At 45.4% G+C, this 16466-nt stretch overlaps 1 protein-coding gene across 1 annotated transcript in view; it reads right to left on the bottom strand.

Annotated features, from left to right (window-relative positions):
- Positions 1-16466, bottom strand: part of LOC311120732 (serine/threonine-protein kinase WNK1-like) — a gene marked incomplete at its 5' end in the record, with an annotated part of 118521 nt that overhangs the window by 101665 nt on the left and 390 nt on the right. The window lies entirely within an intron of this gene.

The following is a 16466-nucleotide window of genomic DNA, read 5'->3' as shown; positions in this document are numbered from 1 at the left end:
CTACAGGAAGCATTTGGTTGGAGTCATTGCACCTAAAGGTGGCACAGCCAGTTATTGAGTGTAAGGGGGCAATTACTTTTTCACACAGGGGAATTGGGTGTTGCATAACTTTGTTTATGAAATAAATGAAATAAATATGTAATTGTTGTGTTATTTGTTCACTTATGTTCGCTTTATCTAATATTAGGTTTTGGTTGAAGATCTGATAACATTCAGTATCACAAATATTCAAAAGTAGAGAAAATTAGAAAGGGGGCAAATACCTTTTCATAGCACTGTATCTAGTACCGGGTCGGACCCCACTCTGCCTCCAGAACAGCCCGAATTCTACGGGGCATTCTTCAAAGTGTCTGGAAAAGTTCCACAGGGTTGTTGGGCCATGCTGACGCGATGGCATCACGCAGTTGCTGCAGATTGGACAGTGGTACATTCATGCTGCGAACAGCCTATTCCATCTCATCCCAAAGATACTCTATTGGGTTGAGGTCTGGGGACTGCGCAGGCCACTCAAGTAAACTGAACTCGCGGTCATGTCCCAGGCGATGTTTTTCCACTCCTCAATTGTCCAGTGTTGGTGAAAGTGTGACCACTGGAGCCGCTTCTTGTTTTTAGTTGATAGGAGTGGAACTCCGTGTGGTCGCTGCAATAGCCCATCCGTGACAAGGATCGACGAGTTGTGCGTTCCGAGATGCCGTTCTGCTTACTGTGCGTTCCGAGAGGTCGGTCTTTAGATGTTATACACATGAAATTGTGTCATTCCGAACTTTATACGCAACTTTATATTGCATTTTGCTGCGACTCGAGCAATACCTCTCCGTCCATTCTACAGGTAACTGCTAAAATAAAGGAAACACTTGAGTAAATGAGGGATACAAAGTATATTGAAAGCATGGGGTGCTTCCCACAGGAAGTTTCACACACTTGTAGAATCTATGCCAAAGCGTATTGAAGCTTTTCTGGCGGCTCGTGGTGGTCCAACGCCCTATTAAGACACTTTATGTTGGTGTTCCCTTTATTTTGGCAGTTACCTATAGCAGCGGGCTACATGGAGAATAGAACAGCTGAATAGGGGAAATGGCTATAGTCGCACAAAAGGGAATATAACATTGCGGATAAAGTTCGGAAAGACACCATTTCATGTGTACAACATGAAAGATCTGCATCACTATACTGAGAGCTTTGTCGTTTCTAAAAGGATGTATTTGGGTGTTTTTCTATAACATTACATTTACATAAACTTTTTACAACCAAATGTCAAATTGGTTAACTCCTCCTTTAAACTCTTCCATATTAACATCCATCAGTGCCAAATGGACTCATATTAAGACAGTTTCTCTAGTTTCCATGGCTGCCCCTCAAACACAGTGCAGGACGGAACGAGAGTGTGTGTGTGTGTGTGTGTGTGTGTGTCAGGCTCAGCAAAGACAACAAAAACAAATAAATTAAGCTAATTGTGACTGACAAACATTTGAGAAACTGAATAAACAAAGTGAAGGAACGCAACACGAGGTTCACCGAGACGTGTTTACTTTCTCCATCGATGACAGACTCGTTAAGTAAACTCATGACATACATAGCATACATACTGTACACACACACCATTAAAATACCAGTGTAGAGGGTGGAGCGTGTTAGTACTTGGCCAAGTTCACTGACTGAGATCAGTCTTGTCACCCAGACACTGATCACCTCTGGAACATGTGTGTGTCTTGGGAAGGGAGGGGTGGGGACAGAGTGAGTTGGTGTATGAATGTGTGCAACTACAGGAAAGGGGCAGTATTCAGCTGTGGAGGTAACAGGGTGTGTATCTATGGGAACGATACAAAGATACTTTTCAGCTGTGGTCCACTCCCAGGCCAGCTCTGACCATGGCCATAGTGAGAGAGCAGCTGCTGAGGGGCAGTGAGCTGGACAGTGGACATAGCCACCATGTGACACAGAGGGACTGTGGCCCCAGCTGCCACCAAGGACGCTCAGGCTGTGACGGGGCAGCTATCTAAAAATCCTCCCTTAGTTGGGAGTAGCTGAAATAGTTAGTTAAAGCCAGTCACTAGTTAGGCCCTGGAGTTTTTGTTAGTTAAAGCCAGTCACTAGTTAGGCCCTGGAGTTTTAGTTAGTTAAAGCCAGTCAGTAGTTAAGGCCCTGGGGTTTTAGTCAGTTAAAGCCAGTCAGTAGTTAAAGCCCTGGAGTTTTAGTTAGTTAAAGCCAGTCACTAGTTAGGCCCTGGAGTTTTAGTTAGTTAAAGTCAGTCAGTAGTTAAGGCCCTGGAGTTTTAGTTAGTTAAAGCCAGTCACTAGTTAGGCCCTGGAGTTTTAGTTAGTTAAAGCCATGGAACTAGTTAGACTCTTGGTGGGTGAGGTTACGTGGTTGTGAAAAAAGTCAAGGCCCTTCCCATAACCACTGACAGTGATAGCAGAGCAGAAAGCCACCATGAGGTCCCACCACCCAGCAGCGTGGGCTACATATTGACTGTGCTGTCAGTGCTCTCTCTCTGATTGACTTATTTCCTGCCCTGTCCTTAACAAGGGGGCCCAGCCTCCCTATGTAAAAAAGTTGGTTGAGCGTGGAGCCAGGCCAAGCTTGGGAACACCATGGTCACAGCTATGTTGTAGGGTGGCAGAAATCTGAAGAGAAAGTTACATGTGTTTGGTTGGTATCCGGTTCAGGCTGTGTTTGGTATCTGAGGCTGTAGCTGAGCGGCCCAGAGGGGGATAGAGGAGGATATTATAGCCTACTGCCTAATGAGTGCTAGGCCTCGCTACAGATATAACGGAGTAGTCTCGCTTGGACCGACAGCTTGGCTGAGCTAGCTAGCATGAGACAGACTGGCTATTAGCAGAGAGAGAGACCAACTGACAGACAGACTGACATGGGGTCTGGTCAGAACTGTTCCTGTACTGCCACCCACCCAGTGACAGACAGACAGACTGACATGGGGTCTGGTCAGGACTGTTCCTGTACCTCCACCCACCCAGTGACAGACAGACAGACTGACATGGGGTCTGGTCAGGACTGTTCCTGTACCTCCACCCACCCAGTGACAGACAGACAGACTGACATGGGGTCTGGTCAGAACTGTTCCTGTACCCACCCAGTTTAGACCCTCACTGCTCTATAAACGTATTCACATTCAGGGAGTTGACGCTCTGCTTTCTAGAAATATAGGTCAAAGGGGTGTGGATTGTAGTAGTCATTGGAGTTTCCTTTTTCGGGTTTCTAGACTTGTGTGGGTTATATTTAAAAATGGGGAAAGAAAATATGTGTCGTGGAGTTGATAAAGTTGAACATGTATGACAGAAGCACTGAGCATGACTGAGTGCTGTAACAGGGTACCATACACTGAGTGTACAAAACATTAAGGACACCTTCCTAATATTGAGTCCCCCCCTCATTTTGTCCTCAGAACAGCCTCAATTCGTAAGGGCATGGACTCTACAAGGTGTCGAAAGCATGTTGACTCCAATGCTTCCCACAGTTGTGTCAAGTTGGCTGAATGTCCTTTGGGTGGTGGACCATTCTTGATACCCACGGTAAACTGTTGAGAATGAAAAACCCAGCAGTGTTGCAGTTCTTGACACAAACCGGTGCACCTGGCACCTACTACAATACCCCGTTCAAAGGCACTCAAATATTTTGTCTTGCCCATACACCCTCTGAATGGCACACATACACAATCCATGTCTCAAGGCTTAAAAATCCTTCTTTAACCCGTCTCCTCCCCTTCATCTACACTGATTGAAGTGGATTTAACAAGTGAAATACAATAAGGGATCATTGCTTTCACCTGGATAGTTTGTAATGGAAAGAGCAGGTGTCCTTAATGTTTTGTACACTCAGCGTATGTGTTTATGTGAATGTGTGAAAGTGAGAGGTTTTGACTGATAGAAAAGAAAACTAGGACCACACCTCCACCATCATAACTACACACACACACACAACATGAACTGCTTTCTCAAATCTGTCTTTCATGTACCCATTTATTCTCTCCCCAAATCTTGTAAAACAACACATTGAAATCCTTAAAAATGTTCCTGAGTACTTCCAAAGACAAAAGGCGCGAGTGAAGCTTTTTCAACACAAAGCCTAAAAAACCCCGTTAGGCCCATGTCCACTTAATGTGATCTCAGATACAAGCACTACAGGCATGTAAACAATTATCAGGAGGCCCTGGTTTTACTTTTTGGAGTTTCCTTTGTTTTCATAGTGCACTACGGGTCCTGGTCAAAAGTAGTGCGCTATAAAGTCAATAGGGTGCCATTTGGGACACACTTCTTGACTAGTCAGACTGGGAATCTGAACTGGTCCTTATAATATTCCTCTATTCCTTATTCAGGCTGAAACCACACGATGACACGGCACAGCTAGGAAATTACACAGCACGTTACTTTCTGTCTCCAGGCACCACTTGGCTATACAGGGAGGGAGACAAGGGGAGTTATCCTCATAAACTAGGCCGCTCAATTCACTGCCTTTAACAAAATGGTTAAAGCAGCGATCTGTCTCGTTTACGAGGCTAAAGGGGAGTGTGGCAGAGAGATGATTCTAGTCTCTCTGTGTGTGTGTGTGTGTGTGTGTGTGTGTGTGTGTGTGTGTGTGTGTGTGTGTGTGTGAGAGAGAGAGAGAGAGAGAGAGAGAGATGATTCTAGCTAGGAGGAAACCCACTAGGCCACAGGATCTTGTTTCTCAAGGGTTACTGTTGTTGATGACACAATAAGTGTAAAACAATGTCTTTCCCTGCAACCAATGACAGCATGACCGCCAGGAAAAGAAAACAAATAGAATTTATGTGCCGGAAACTTGTGGTTTGAGAAAAAAGGAAATATACCTATACTAGATGTATTAATTTAGACTTGATAGAAGTGGTGGTTTTTAAACACCTAGACTTGATAGAAGTGGTGGTTTTTAAACACCTAGACTTGATAGAAGTGGTGGATTTTAAACACCTAGACTTGATAGAAGTGGTGGTTTTAACACCTAGACTTGATAGAAGTGGTGGTTTTAACACCTATACTTGATAGAAGTGGTGGTTTTAACACCTAGACTTGATAGAAGTGGTGGTTTTTAAACACCTAGACTTGATAGAAGTGGTGGATTTTAAACACCTAGACTTGATAGAAGTGGTGGTTTTAACACCTAGACTTGATAGAAGTGGTGGTTTTAACACCTAGACTTGATAGAAGTGGTGGTTTTAACACCTAGACTTGATAGAAGTGGTGGTTTTAACACCTAGACTTGATAGAAGTGGTGGTTTTAACACCTAGACTTGAAAGAAGTGGTGGTTTTAACACCTAGACTTGATAGAAGTGGTGGTTTTAACACCTAGACTTGATAGAAGTGGTGGTTTTAACACCTTAGCACTAAAGTTGAGACTTTTCTTTATACATATCAGTTGGAGTCACAAGTGGGCCTTTTAAATGCAAGAACAAATCCCATATGCACCAACATGTTACACAGTTACATATATAGAGCACGACCGACTGCACTGATTGCAGCAAGAAAATGTGCCAAGGTACGTTTTCATCGACTGTAGCGCTGTAGCCACTGAATTCTGGTGGTTGGCACTTAAAAAGGAAAAGCATCAAATCACAAGATTTGCGACTGGCACAGCGCTGCGTTTTCTCCACATCTTATATATCGTTCCTTTTCGGTGCATTAAACGACGATACGAATACATCCGTAAAAGCCTAATATTGGCGGATAATATGGCTCAAGATCTAATTATATGGCTGTACTGCGATCACTTATGGTCATAATCCCTGTCATAAAGCCTGGGTGTGAATTCCTACAGATAACACCTTGGAGGAAAGGAATGTGCAAGGCTCAACACACACACACACACACATCCATCAAGGCGTCTCTCAACCCCTCCCCCAAAACACACATCAGATTGTGCAACAATTACAGAGATAGCAGAGAATAGACCTGTCAACCAATTACAATCTAGAGACCTACTTATCTCCATCTTTTCATCCTGCATCTCCAGCCCCTTATCAGCCTATAGAGGCAAAGCAAATAGGATACATCCCAAATGGCACCCTACTACCTATATAATGCATTACCTCTGACCAAAGCCCTATGAGCCCTGGTTAACAGTAGTGCCCTACATAGGGAATAGGGTACCATTTGGGACGCACCCACAGACACACACTTCCTGTATGGAGGTTTAGAGAACATCTGAAAATGTCTGGAATGCCAGGCAGGCAGCTGCGGGCTATTGGTGGAGGGAGGAGTCACTGCTGCTGTGGGCTATGGGAGGAGGGAGGATTCACTCTGCTGCTGTGGGCTATGGGAGGAGTCACTGCTGCTGTGGGCTATGGGAGGAGGGAGGCGTCACTGCTGCTGTGGGCTATGGGAGGAGGGAGGATTCACTCTGCTGCTGTGGGCTATGGGAGGAGTCACTGCTGCTGTGGGCTATGGGAGGAGGGAGGCGTCACTGCTGCTGTGGGCTATGGGAGGAGGGAGGCGTCACTGCTGCTGTGGGCTATGGGAGGAGTCACTCTGCTGCTGTGGGCTATGGGAGGAGGGAGGCATCACTGCTGCTGTGGGCTATGGGAGGAGGGAGGCATCACTGCTGCTGTGGGCTATGGGAGGAGGGAGGCGTCACTGCTGCTGTGGGCTATGGGAGGAGGGAGGCGTCACTGCTGCTGTGGGCTATGGGAGGAGGGAGGCGTCACTGCTGCTGTGGGCTATGGGAGGAGGGAGGCATCACTGCTGCTGTGGGCTATGGGAGGAGGGAGGCATCACTGCTGCTGTGGGCTATGGGAGGAGGGAGGAGTCGCTCTGCTAGCTGGCAGGAGCAACGGGCTGGGCATGATTCACCACAGGATTCTCCCCCTCTCCCCCCCAACCCTCTCTCCTTTTAGATATGTCCTGACAGGAGACTGACATGGAATGATGTGCGCAGAGTAGAGGGGGAGGTGTGGGAGATGACATGATGTTTGCGGTCACAGGCCGGTACCGTGTGTGTGTGAGGCTGTGAGCACATCAAACCTAGCAGCACAGGTGGGGTACTGTTACTGTGTAGGAGTGTCTGTTTCTGTCATAGCGTATGGCGCTGCCACATACCAGTTTGTGTGAATATATCAAACTCACTCAGCAGTCAGAACCCAGGCTTGCTGCTTAAATTTAACACTGTTAGTGAACAAAGACAATAGACTAAATCAGCAAGGAAGAACTCTAGCAAAACCAATGGGAGGAAATAGGAAATCCTGGCAGAAGCCATGTGGCATCCTACCGTACATGTCCAGTCCCTGTGAGGGCTGCAGACGTGCGGTGCAGAGTGCACACACACCAGGACCAAACAGACCTTCTCTCACCTACTGAAGCCTTACAATAAAGAGCTTGGCAGCGCTGCGTCTCCCTCCTGAGAGGGTCACACACCCACACTGGCTGAAACACACACACGCACATATACACACAGCAATACAACACTAGCAAAAATATAGATGCATGTGCTTACCTGGTAGGATAGACACAGCAGCGTCAACGACAGCAACAGCACATGGAAGACAGAAAACACTTTGTTAGTGTTTGAAACAATAAATAAAAAAAATCGGCAGGTTATGATCTTTCTAGATCGGTCATCATTCTCAGTGGCATCAGTGGCACAGCTCAAAGCTAGGGTAGCATCACAGTTAAAGCATAGTTGAAAATAAGGACACTCTTTTTCAATGGAGATAAACACAGTCATAACTTTACTTCTCTCTCTCTACTGTGGGGCACCTGGGAGGATCTGATCTGTCCCGTTAGCTCCTGATCACCTCTGTGAACCCTGGGAACACACCGCCTAGATCTAATCAACTGGTTCAGATGTGTGTGTGTGTGTGGGCTCGCGAGAGAGATTAAGGGGTTAAAAAGGGAAGCATTCAAAGGATTTAATTTTAACTACAGGGATGAGAGAGAGAAAGAGAGAGAGATTTGTCGTTTGAAACAAAAGAGAAACCAGCTCTGCTAACATTTTGATAATGAAAGATGATAAAAGGAATAATTGAGATCATTCCGGAGCATAATAATTGCCGAGAAATAAACGCCTTGGGCGGATCTCTTAAACAGCGTATCATTGAGTCAGTGTAACGTCCATTCTTTAGGAAAGGTGAAACCTGTACAATTATCATACAGTGCCATCTGGGAGCAATTATCTCTAAGACTGTCTATACAATGGATATCATAGCAGATAGCATACATACACCACGACGCAGAGTGTGTGTGCCTATTCAGTAACAGAGTAAAGATGTCAAACCTGGATTACTTTGTATTGACTTGTACTTCATAGCCAATTGCGCACACACACACACACACACACACACACACACACACCTAACTGCTGGTGACCTCTGACTTCTACATTGTGCTGTATTGGTGTTCTATACAGCATGCTCTGAATTGCGAATTGTCCAAAAAATAAACAGTCAAACGCTTGGTGCGTGGGTTGAGAAGGGGTGAGGAAGGGAGAGGAGGGGTGGGGAGAGGCCACACCATATGTTATTATAACAACGGGTGGCAACACAGTGGGATCAGCTCAGCAACATAGTTTCCAAGTGACAGTCAGTCAGTAAATCTGAGGCACATGATAGAGAAAGGGCTATTTCATAAACAAGAGTTGGCATGGCATCGTGGAATCTAGTCTAAATGGATCCTAGCGGGGAGCCTCTTCCAACTTGGCGCAGACCAGAGATTTACAGTATCTGTCAGTTTGACTGGGACCGCGCACATAAAACATTTCAGTTTACGCGTCAATGTACAGTGCATTCGGAAAGTATTCAGACCCCTTGACTTTTTCCACATTTTGTTACGTTACAGCCTTATTCTAAAATGAACTAATTGTTTTTTTCCCCTCATCAATCTACACACAATACCCCATAATGACAAAGCAAAAACAGGTTGTAATATTTTTTGCAAAAAAAGTATTCAAACACTTTACTCAGTACTTTGTTGAAGCACCTTTGGCAGCAATTACAGCCTCAAGTCTTCTTGGGTATGACGTTACAAGCTTTGCACACCTGTATTTGGGGAGTTTCTCTGCAGATCCTCTCAAGCGCTGTCAGGTTGGATGGGGAGTGTCACTGCACAGCTATTTTCAGGTCTCTCCAGAGATGTTCAATCGGGTTCAAGTCCGGGCTCTGGCTGGGCCACTCAAGTACATTCAGAGACTTGTCCTGAAGCCACTCCTGCGTTGTCTTGGCTGTGTGCTTAGGGTCACTGTCCTGTTGGAAGGTGAACCTTTGCCCTAGTCTGAGGACCTGAGCGCTCTGGAGCAGGTTTTTCATCAAGGACCTCTCTGTACTTTGCTCCGTTCATCTTTCCCTCGATCCTGACTAGTGTCCCAGTCCCTGCCGCTGAAAAACCTCCCCACAGCATGATGCTGCCACCACCATGCTTCACCGTAGGAATGGCGCCAGGTTTCCTCCAGACGTGACACTTGGCATTCAGGCAAAAGAGTTCAATCTTGGTTTCATCAGACCTTGTTTCTCATGGTTTGAAAGTCCTTTAGGTGCCTTTTGGCAAACTCCAAGCAGGCTGTCCTGTGCCTTTTACTGAGGAGTGCCGTCCGTCTGGCCACTCTACCATAAAGGCCTGATTGGTGGAGTGCTGCAGAGATGGTTGTTCTTGTGGAAGGTTCTCCCATCTCCACAGAGGAACTCTGGAGCTCTCTCTCAGAGTGACCATCGGATTCTTGGTCACCTCCCTGACCAAAGCCCTTCTCCCTCGATTGCTCAGTTTGGCCGGGCGGCCAGCTCTAGGAAGAGTCTTGGTGGTTCCAAACTTCTTCCATTTAAGAATGATGGAGCCCACTGTGTTCTTGGGGGCTTTCAATGCTGCAGAAATGTTTTGGTACCCTTCCTCAGATATGTGCCTCAACACAATCCTGTCTCGGTACTCTAAGGACAATTCCTTCGACCTCATGGCTTGGTTTTTGCTCTGACATGCACTGTCAACTGTGGGACCTTATATAGATAGGTGTGTGCCTTTCCAAATCATATCCAATCATTTGAATTTACCACAGGTGGACTCAAAATCAAGTTGTAGAAACATCAAGGATGATCAACGGAAACAGGATGCACATGAGCTCAATTTTGAGTCTCATAGCAAAGGGTCTGAATACTTATGTAAATAAGGTCTCTTTTTTTATATATTTTTTGAATAAATGTCTACAACCTGTTTTCGCGTTGTCATTATGGGGTATTGTGTGTAGATTGATTTTTATGTATTTAATTTTAGAATAAGGCTGTAACAAAATGTGGCAAAAGGGAAGGGGTCTGAATACTTTCCGAATGCACTGTAAATGTGCCGAAGTTAGCTATGACTAATAAGCCTACATCTATAGACTATTCACATCCTGGGCAGTGTGAGGGATGATGGGAAAAGGTGAGGAGACAAGGAATAGTCCATGAAGCCATCCTGTGGTACAGCAGTGGTTCTCAACCAGGGGTACTAGGACCCCTGGGGGCACTTGGACTATCCACAGGGGGTACTTGAGAAGACCCATAAGACCTACTGGTAAAATGCACATGAGGGGGTACTTCAGGTGTACCGCGGGCAGAGCAACATTTAGCTGGTGGTCCAGTAACAGAGAAAGGTTGGGAACCACTGAGCTACAGTGGAGCAGATAGTCCTATAAACCCACTAGTGAAGACATACAGACACTGAATGCAAAGAAACAGTGTTAGCCCTGTTCACTGCCCCAGAGCTGCCTGCTGCCTTCAGCAACACACAGATTACATCAGACCCACTGTCAGGGGTTACAAGGGTTCAAGAAAACACGAGAGAGAGAGAAAGAGAAAAGAGTGAAATGAAGAAAGCAAGATTCCTGTGTGGCAGAATGAGTAGTAGACTGAGTATGAGGAGGGAGAAAAGGAGGGCGAGATGGAGGGATGGATGGAGGGAGGGAGGGATGGAGGGAGGGATGGAGGGATGGATGGAGGGAGTGAGGGAGGGAGGGAGGGATGGATGGATGGAGGGAGGGAGAGATGGAGGGAGGGAGAGATGGAGGGAGGGAGAGAGGGAGAGAGGGAGAGAGGGAGGGAGGGAGGGAGGGAGGGAGGGAGGGAGGGAGGGAGGGAGGGAGGGAGGGAGGGAGGGATGGATGGATGGATGGATGGATGGATGGATGGATGGATGGATGGATGGATGGATGGATGGATGGATGGATGGATGGATGGATGGATGGATGGATGGATGGATGGATGGATGGATGGATGGATGGATGGATGGATGGATGGAGGGATGGATGGAGGGATGGATGGGGGATGGATGGAGGGATGGATGGAGGGAGGGAGAGATGGAGGGATGGATGGAGGGAGGGAGAGATGGAGGGATGGATGGAGGGAGGGAGAGATGGAGGGATGGATGGAGGGAGGGAGAGATGGAGGGATGGATGGAGGGAGGGAGAGATGGAGGGATGGATGGAGGGAGGGAGAGAGGGAGAGAGGGAGAGAGGGAGAGAGGGAGAGAGGGAGAGAGGGAGAGAGGGAGAGAGGGAGAGAGGGAGGGAGGGAGGGAGGGAGGGAGGGAGAGATGGAGGGATGGAGGGAGGGAGGGAGGGAGGGAGGGAGGGAGGGATTGTTGTTTTCTTCAGTCTTAGGACCTTAACGTCACTGTGTAGAGCACATGCGCTGATCCATGTGGTTCGGCTATTTGGGAGGGATAGATTTAGCCTAGGAAAACAAAATCATATTTATATGCCTGGCTGGCCTTTTAAATAAAGCCTTGCTTTATAAATAAAAGTTGAGACTCGTACCCACTTGCCCCAGGACTCTAAACCCTAAAGCAGCAGGACACAATCTATGAAGAAATCTGATGTTCTCTAAAAGCTGGGTTAGGCTAGTTAGGAGGTTTCTTGTTTACATGGACACACAAAGGAAACAAGGCTGTTTAAAAGCAGTGTCCACAACAAGTCAAACAAGTTATAGCCTACAGAGAGAGTGTTTCAAGTGTATAGCTCCTTTATTTACCTTTAGCCCAGCCACTGTAAAATGAGAGGTGTGTAACTGGAGTGACCCTAGCTGCCAGGTAATAACAGACAGCCAGGCAGGGCCCAGGCAGGGCCCCATGCTAAAACCAGATGCAGCCCTCACTGGACCCAACTGAAGAAGTCGATAGAATCTTCTCCTGGCCTGGTCTGAGAGCCTCTTTGAGTAGTCTCTGCCAGCAGCACGTCTGGACGGTTCAGCTGAAGAATGTTTCAGATGTATTGTAAATACTAACGCGTCCGATATGGCATCCCATTTCTTATGTAGTGCACTACTTTTGACCAGGACCTGCATAGCTACAATACACAGTGCATTCGGAAAGTATTCAGACCACAACATTTAAAAAGGCAGTAATCTCAGCAGAGTTAGTCTGCCATTGATCATTTGAAACGGAGCTCATTTTTCAGGGTTACAAACCAAACTGTCTTCTTTTCGATATACAGACCATTTGATTTAGTTTATTACGCCTGTTCCTCAGAATTTGACATGGATTAACAATTCTACATTGAACACTGCATGAGGATGAATTATGGTCCTGACATATTTTTGGTGAGTAGGCGTAGGCTTAATGATTCTGATGAAAATACGCTCTGTCTTTATCAAATGTTTTTGCATATTTTCAGTGTGGATCCTGTCTATGTATAGGGGGGGGTAATACTAGCCTAGGCTAACCAAATTATAAATGCCACTAGCAGTTCACAAAGTAGGGTCGTCACTGAAGTTAGTTACCACATCCACAAAGTCAGTCAAACAAAGCATGTTTCTACAATTTTGCTTCTTAAAATCTGATTATAAACCTAACCCTTACCACACTGTTAGCCTTACGCCTAACCTTAAATGAAGACCAAAAAGCAATTTATGAATTTTTACGCGATCGTTCTAAAAGTGCAGCTCATTGTTGGAACATATTCTCCACTTCAGTCAACCAGTACATTATGAATGTGATAAAACGGTTATCATTATGGTAAGGAATGCAGCCTGTGTATCCCATCAGTTAGATACGTTTTTAAGGGCATTTAATTCTGTAGGCACACTCAGCACGCGTGTAGAGGGAGCGGTCGGAAAGCAATTGAGTGAGTGAGACATGGAGGGAAAAGGGAGCAGAGCTGTGTGATATTTGGCTTGGTTTATTTTTTGTTGTGTCCCGCAAATGCACATGTACAAATGGAACACTAGAGTCAAAGCAAATTAACGTTAGTCTTCAAGATAATTTCGACCAAATACTTTTACAGTATTTGAAAAAAATGGTGATCTCTGGTTAAAGATTAAGTTTTGACATCAGTTCGAGTACTCATGCCCATCCCGAATCTAATTCCTCCATGGGGCCGGGCAGAGACGATATTTGGTTCTATACCTGCAGGGAAACACAGGTGAGCCTGCATACCACAGTACTGTGTCATGTTGGAGCTAGATCTGATAATACAACCGCCCGCTATTGGCTTCTGTACATATTTCATAGCTCAATCAACTGTTGCACATATTGCATATTTCGTGCCTAGATGCAGATGTTTAAATTGATAGTAAATTAGAGTACAGCAGGCCTATGTCTGTATGTTCAAACAACTCCGGGGCACCACAAATCATATGGTATGAAATTAGACTTTTGGACCGATTCCAGAATACCTACCTTGCCAGAAATGTCATGTTTATTCTTTATTCTGTTTATATACATATACATATACATATACATATATATATATATTTTTTTTTTTTTTAACTCAACAGGGGATGAGCTGTTGGCATTCATTATGGCACTATGGCTTGTTATTGGTTGTCTTTAATCTCACACATGCTTCAGTGAAGGGAACAGGAACTGTCATTACTTTGTGTGGTGCCACAAAAAAACAACAGTCACATCTCTCTAATATGCCCATCAAAGTCATGTCTGTTGCTGAATCACCTTGGGTTGGGTAAGAGTTATTCCATTTTTATTTATCTAACCTTTACTTAACCAGGCAAGTCATGTAAGAAGACGTTATTGGTTACAATGACAGCCTGGTACAAAGAGACAATACAGTGGCAAGAACTGTCATAACTTTGAACCGTCATAACTTTGTCCATGGATACGGAACTCGCACCTTAGCAAGAAGCTGAGAGAGAGGGGCAGAGAGAGAGAGAGGCAGAGAGAGAGAGAGAGAGGCAGAGAGAGGCAGAAAGAGAGGGAGAGAGGGAGAGCGAGAGAGGCAGAGAGAGAGGGAGAGCGAGAGAGAGAGCGAGAGAGAGGCAGAGAGAGAGGCAGAAAGAGAGGGAGAGAGGGCGAGCGAGAGGCAGAGAGAGGGAGAGCGAGAGAGAGGCAGAGAGAGAGAGCGAGAGAGAGGCAGAGAGAGAGAGCGAGAGAGAGGCAGAGAGAGAGAGAGAGAGAGAGAGAGAGAGGCAGAGAGAGAGCTAGAGAGAGAGCGAGCTAGAGAGAGAGAGAACGAGAGCGAGGCAGAGAGAGAGGCAGAGAGAGAGAGAGAGAGAGAGAGGCAGAGAGAGAGAGAGAGAGAGAGAGAGGGGATATACAACCCATATTTATGTTTATTTATTTTCCCATTTGTACTTTAACTATTTGCACATCATTACAACACTATATATATATACATAATATGAAATTTGTAATGTCTTTATTCTTTTGGAACTTCTGAGTGTAATGTTTACTGTTAATATTCATTGTTTATTTCACTTTTGTTTACTATCTACTTCACTTGCTTTGGCAATGTGAACATACGCTTCCCATGCCAATAAAGCCCTTGAATTGAAATTGAATTGAGAGAGCGAGCGAGCGAGCGAGCGAGCGAGGCAGAGAGAGGAAGCGATTCCCAAACCTTCCATAACAAAGCCATCACCTACGGAGAGATAAACCTGGAGAAGAGTCCCTTAAGCAAGCTGGTCCTGGAGCTCTGTTCACAAACACAAACAGACCCCACAGAGCCCCAGGCCAGCAACACAATTAGACCCAACCAAATCATGAGAAAACAAAAAGATCATTACTTGACACATTGGAAAGAATTAACAAAAAGACTGAGCAAATTAGAATGCTATTTGGCCGTAAAAAGAGCGTATACAGTGGCAGAATACCTGACCACTGTGACTGAACCAAAATTAAGGAAAGCTTTGACTATGTACAGACTCAGTGAGCCTTGCTATTGAGAAAGGCCGCTGTAGGCAGACCTGGCTCTCAAGAGAAGACAGGCTATGTGCACTCTGCCCACAAAATGAGGTGGAAACTGAGCTGCACTTCCTTACCTCCTGCCAAATATATGACCATAGAGAGACATATTTCCCTCAGATAACACAGACCCACAAAGAATTCGAAAAAAAAAATCTAATTTTGATAAACTCCCATATCTATTGGGTGAAATACCAGTGTGCAATCACAGCAGCAAGATTTGTGACCAGTTGCCACAAGAAACGGGCAACCAGTGAAGAACAAACACCATTGTAAATACAACCCATATTTATGTTAATTTATTTTCCCTTTTGTACTTTAGTTAACATTCATAGCTAATGTTTTTCAAAGCTAAAAGTTACAAGACTTGGACTCACGGATGGCTAACCCAGGAGATCCCTTCAATCTCCACTGAGTTAGGTAAATCTGCGTCTAGTGCTTTTGCGCCTCGTGTGGAATGATCTCCAAAAGTCCTTAAAGTTGGTGGAGTTGGGCAATCAGGCGGATGTTAGAGGGCCTTTTTACTGAAGAATGTGTTAGTTTCATATGATTTTGTTTTGCTTTTCATGTATTGTGTAATTGATGTGTATTGATGCGTTCATGCAGGGCTCATCTGTGAAAGAGGCCGTGGTCTCAGCACAACTCCCTGCTTAAATAAAGGTTTAATCAAATGTAAAAACAAAAAACAAAGGAGACAAAGCAAGCAACATGTTTCTGGTCTGTGACATTACAGAGGGAGAGATAGGGAGGGTTACCATACAGTAAGTCAAGTGTTGGAGTTACAGAGGTGGACTTATTCAGATCAGAGAGCTGTCAATCAAACCACTGTGGAATTAAAGACTCAGTGGTTCATTCCACAGTTGTCCTCTCACTGACTGTCAGTCACAGGGAAGAAGCAGCACTGATAACCATCACATAGATAGGGTTAGTTAAAGCTGTGTCACTTCCTATGAAATGGAATGGAAGAATGGAATGATCTGATGCCATTCCATTCCACAGGGAGTGACACGGCTGAGATGTGACTCATGATGACGGACATGAAGTCCCCTTTCTCAAATACATCTAGTCTGAGTTCACACCACAGAATCCTGCCTGATTCATTCTGCTGCCACCATGGATGCAAATTCATTCAATAAAACATTGTTGCATTCCTCTGGGGTACACCAATATAGGCATTAGCTGGGCGGCTCGCGCTGCAAATGGCAGTTAGGTTGCATTCCAAATGGCACCCTATTCCCTATATAGTGCACTACTTTTGACCTGAGCCCTATAGGCCCTGTTCAAAAGTAGTGCATTACTTAGGGAATAGGGTGCCTTTTGGGACACAACTTTAGATTCTCTCTCTGACA

The sequence above is a fragment of the Coregonus lavaretus genome (assembly GCF_964263955.1).
Source record: "Coregonus lavaretus genome assembly, contig: HAP1_SCAFFOLD_717, whole genome shotgun sequence".
Lineage (NCBI taxonomy): Eukaryota > Metazoa > Chordata > Actinopteri > Salmoniformes > Salmonidae > Coregonus > Coregonus lavaretus.
Note: the sequence above shows the minus strand (reverse complement) of the source record. Positions and strands in the feature narration are given on the sequence as shown.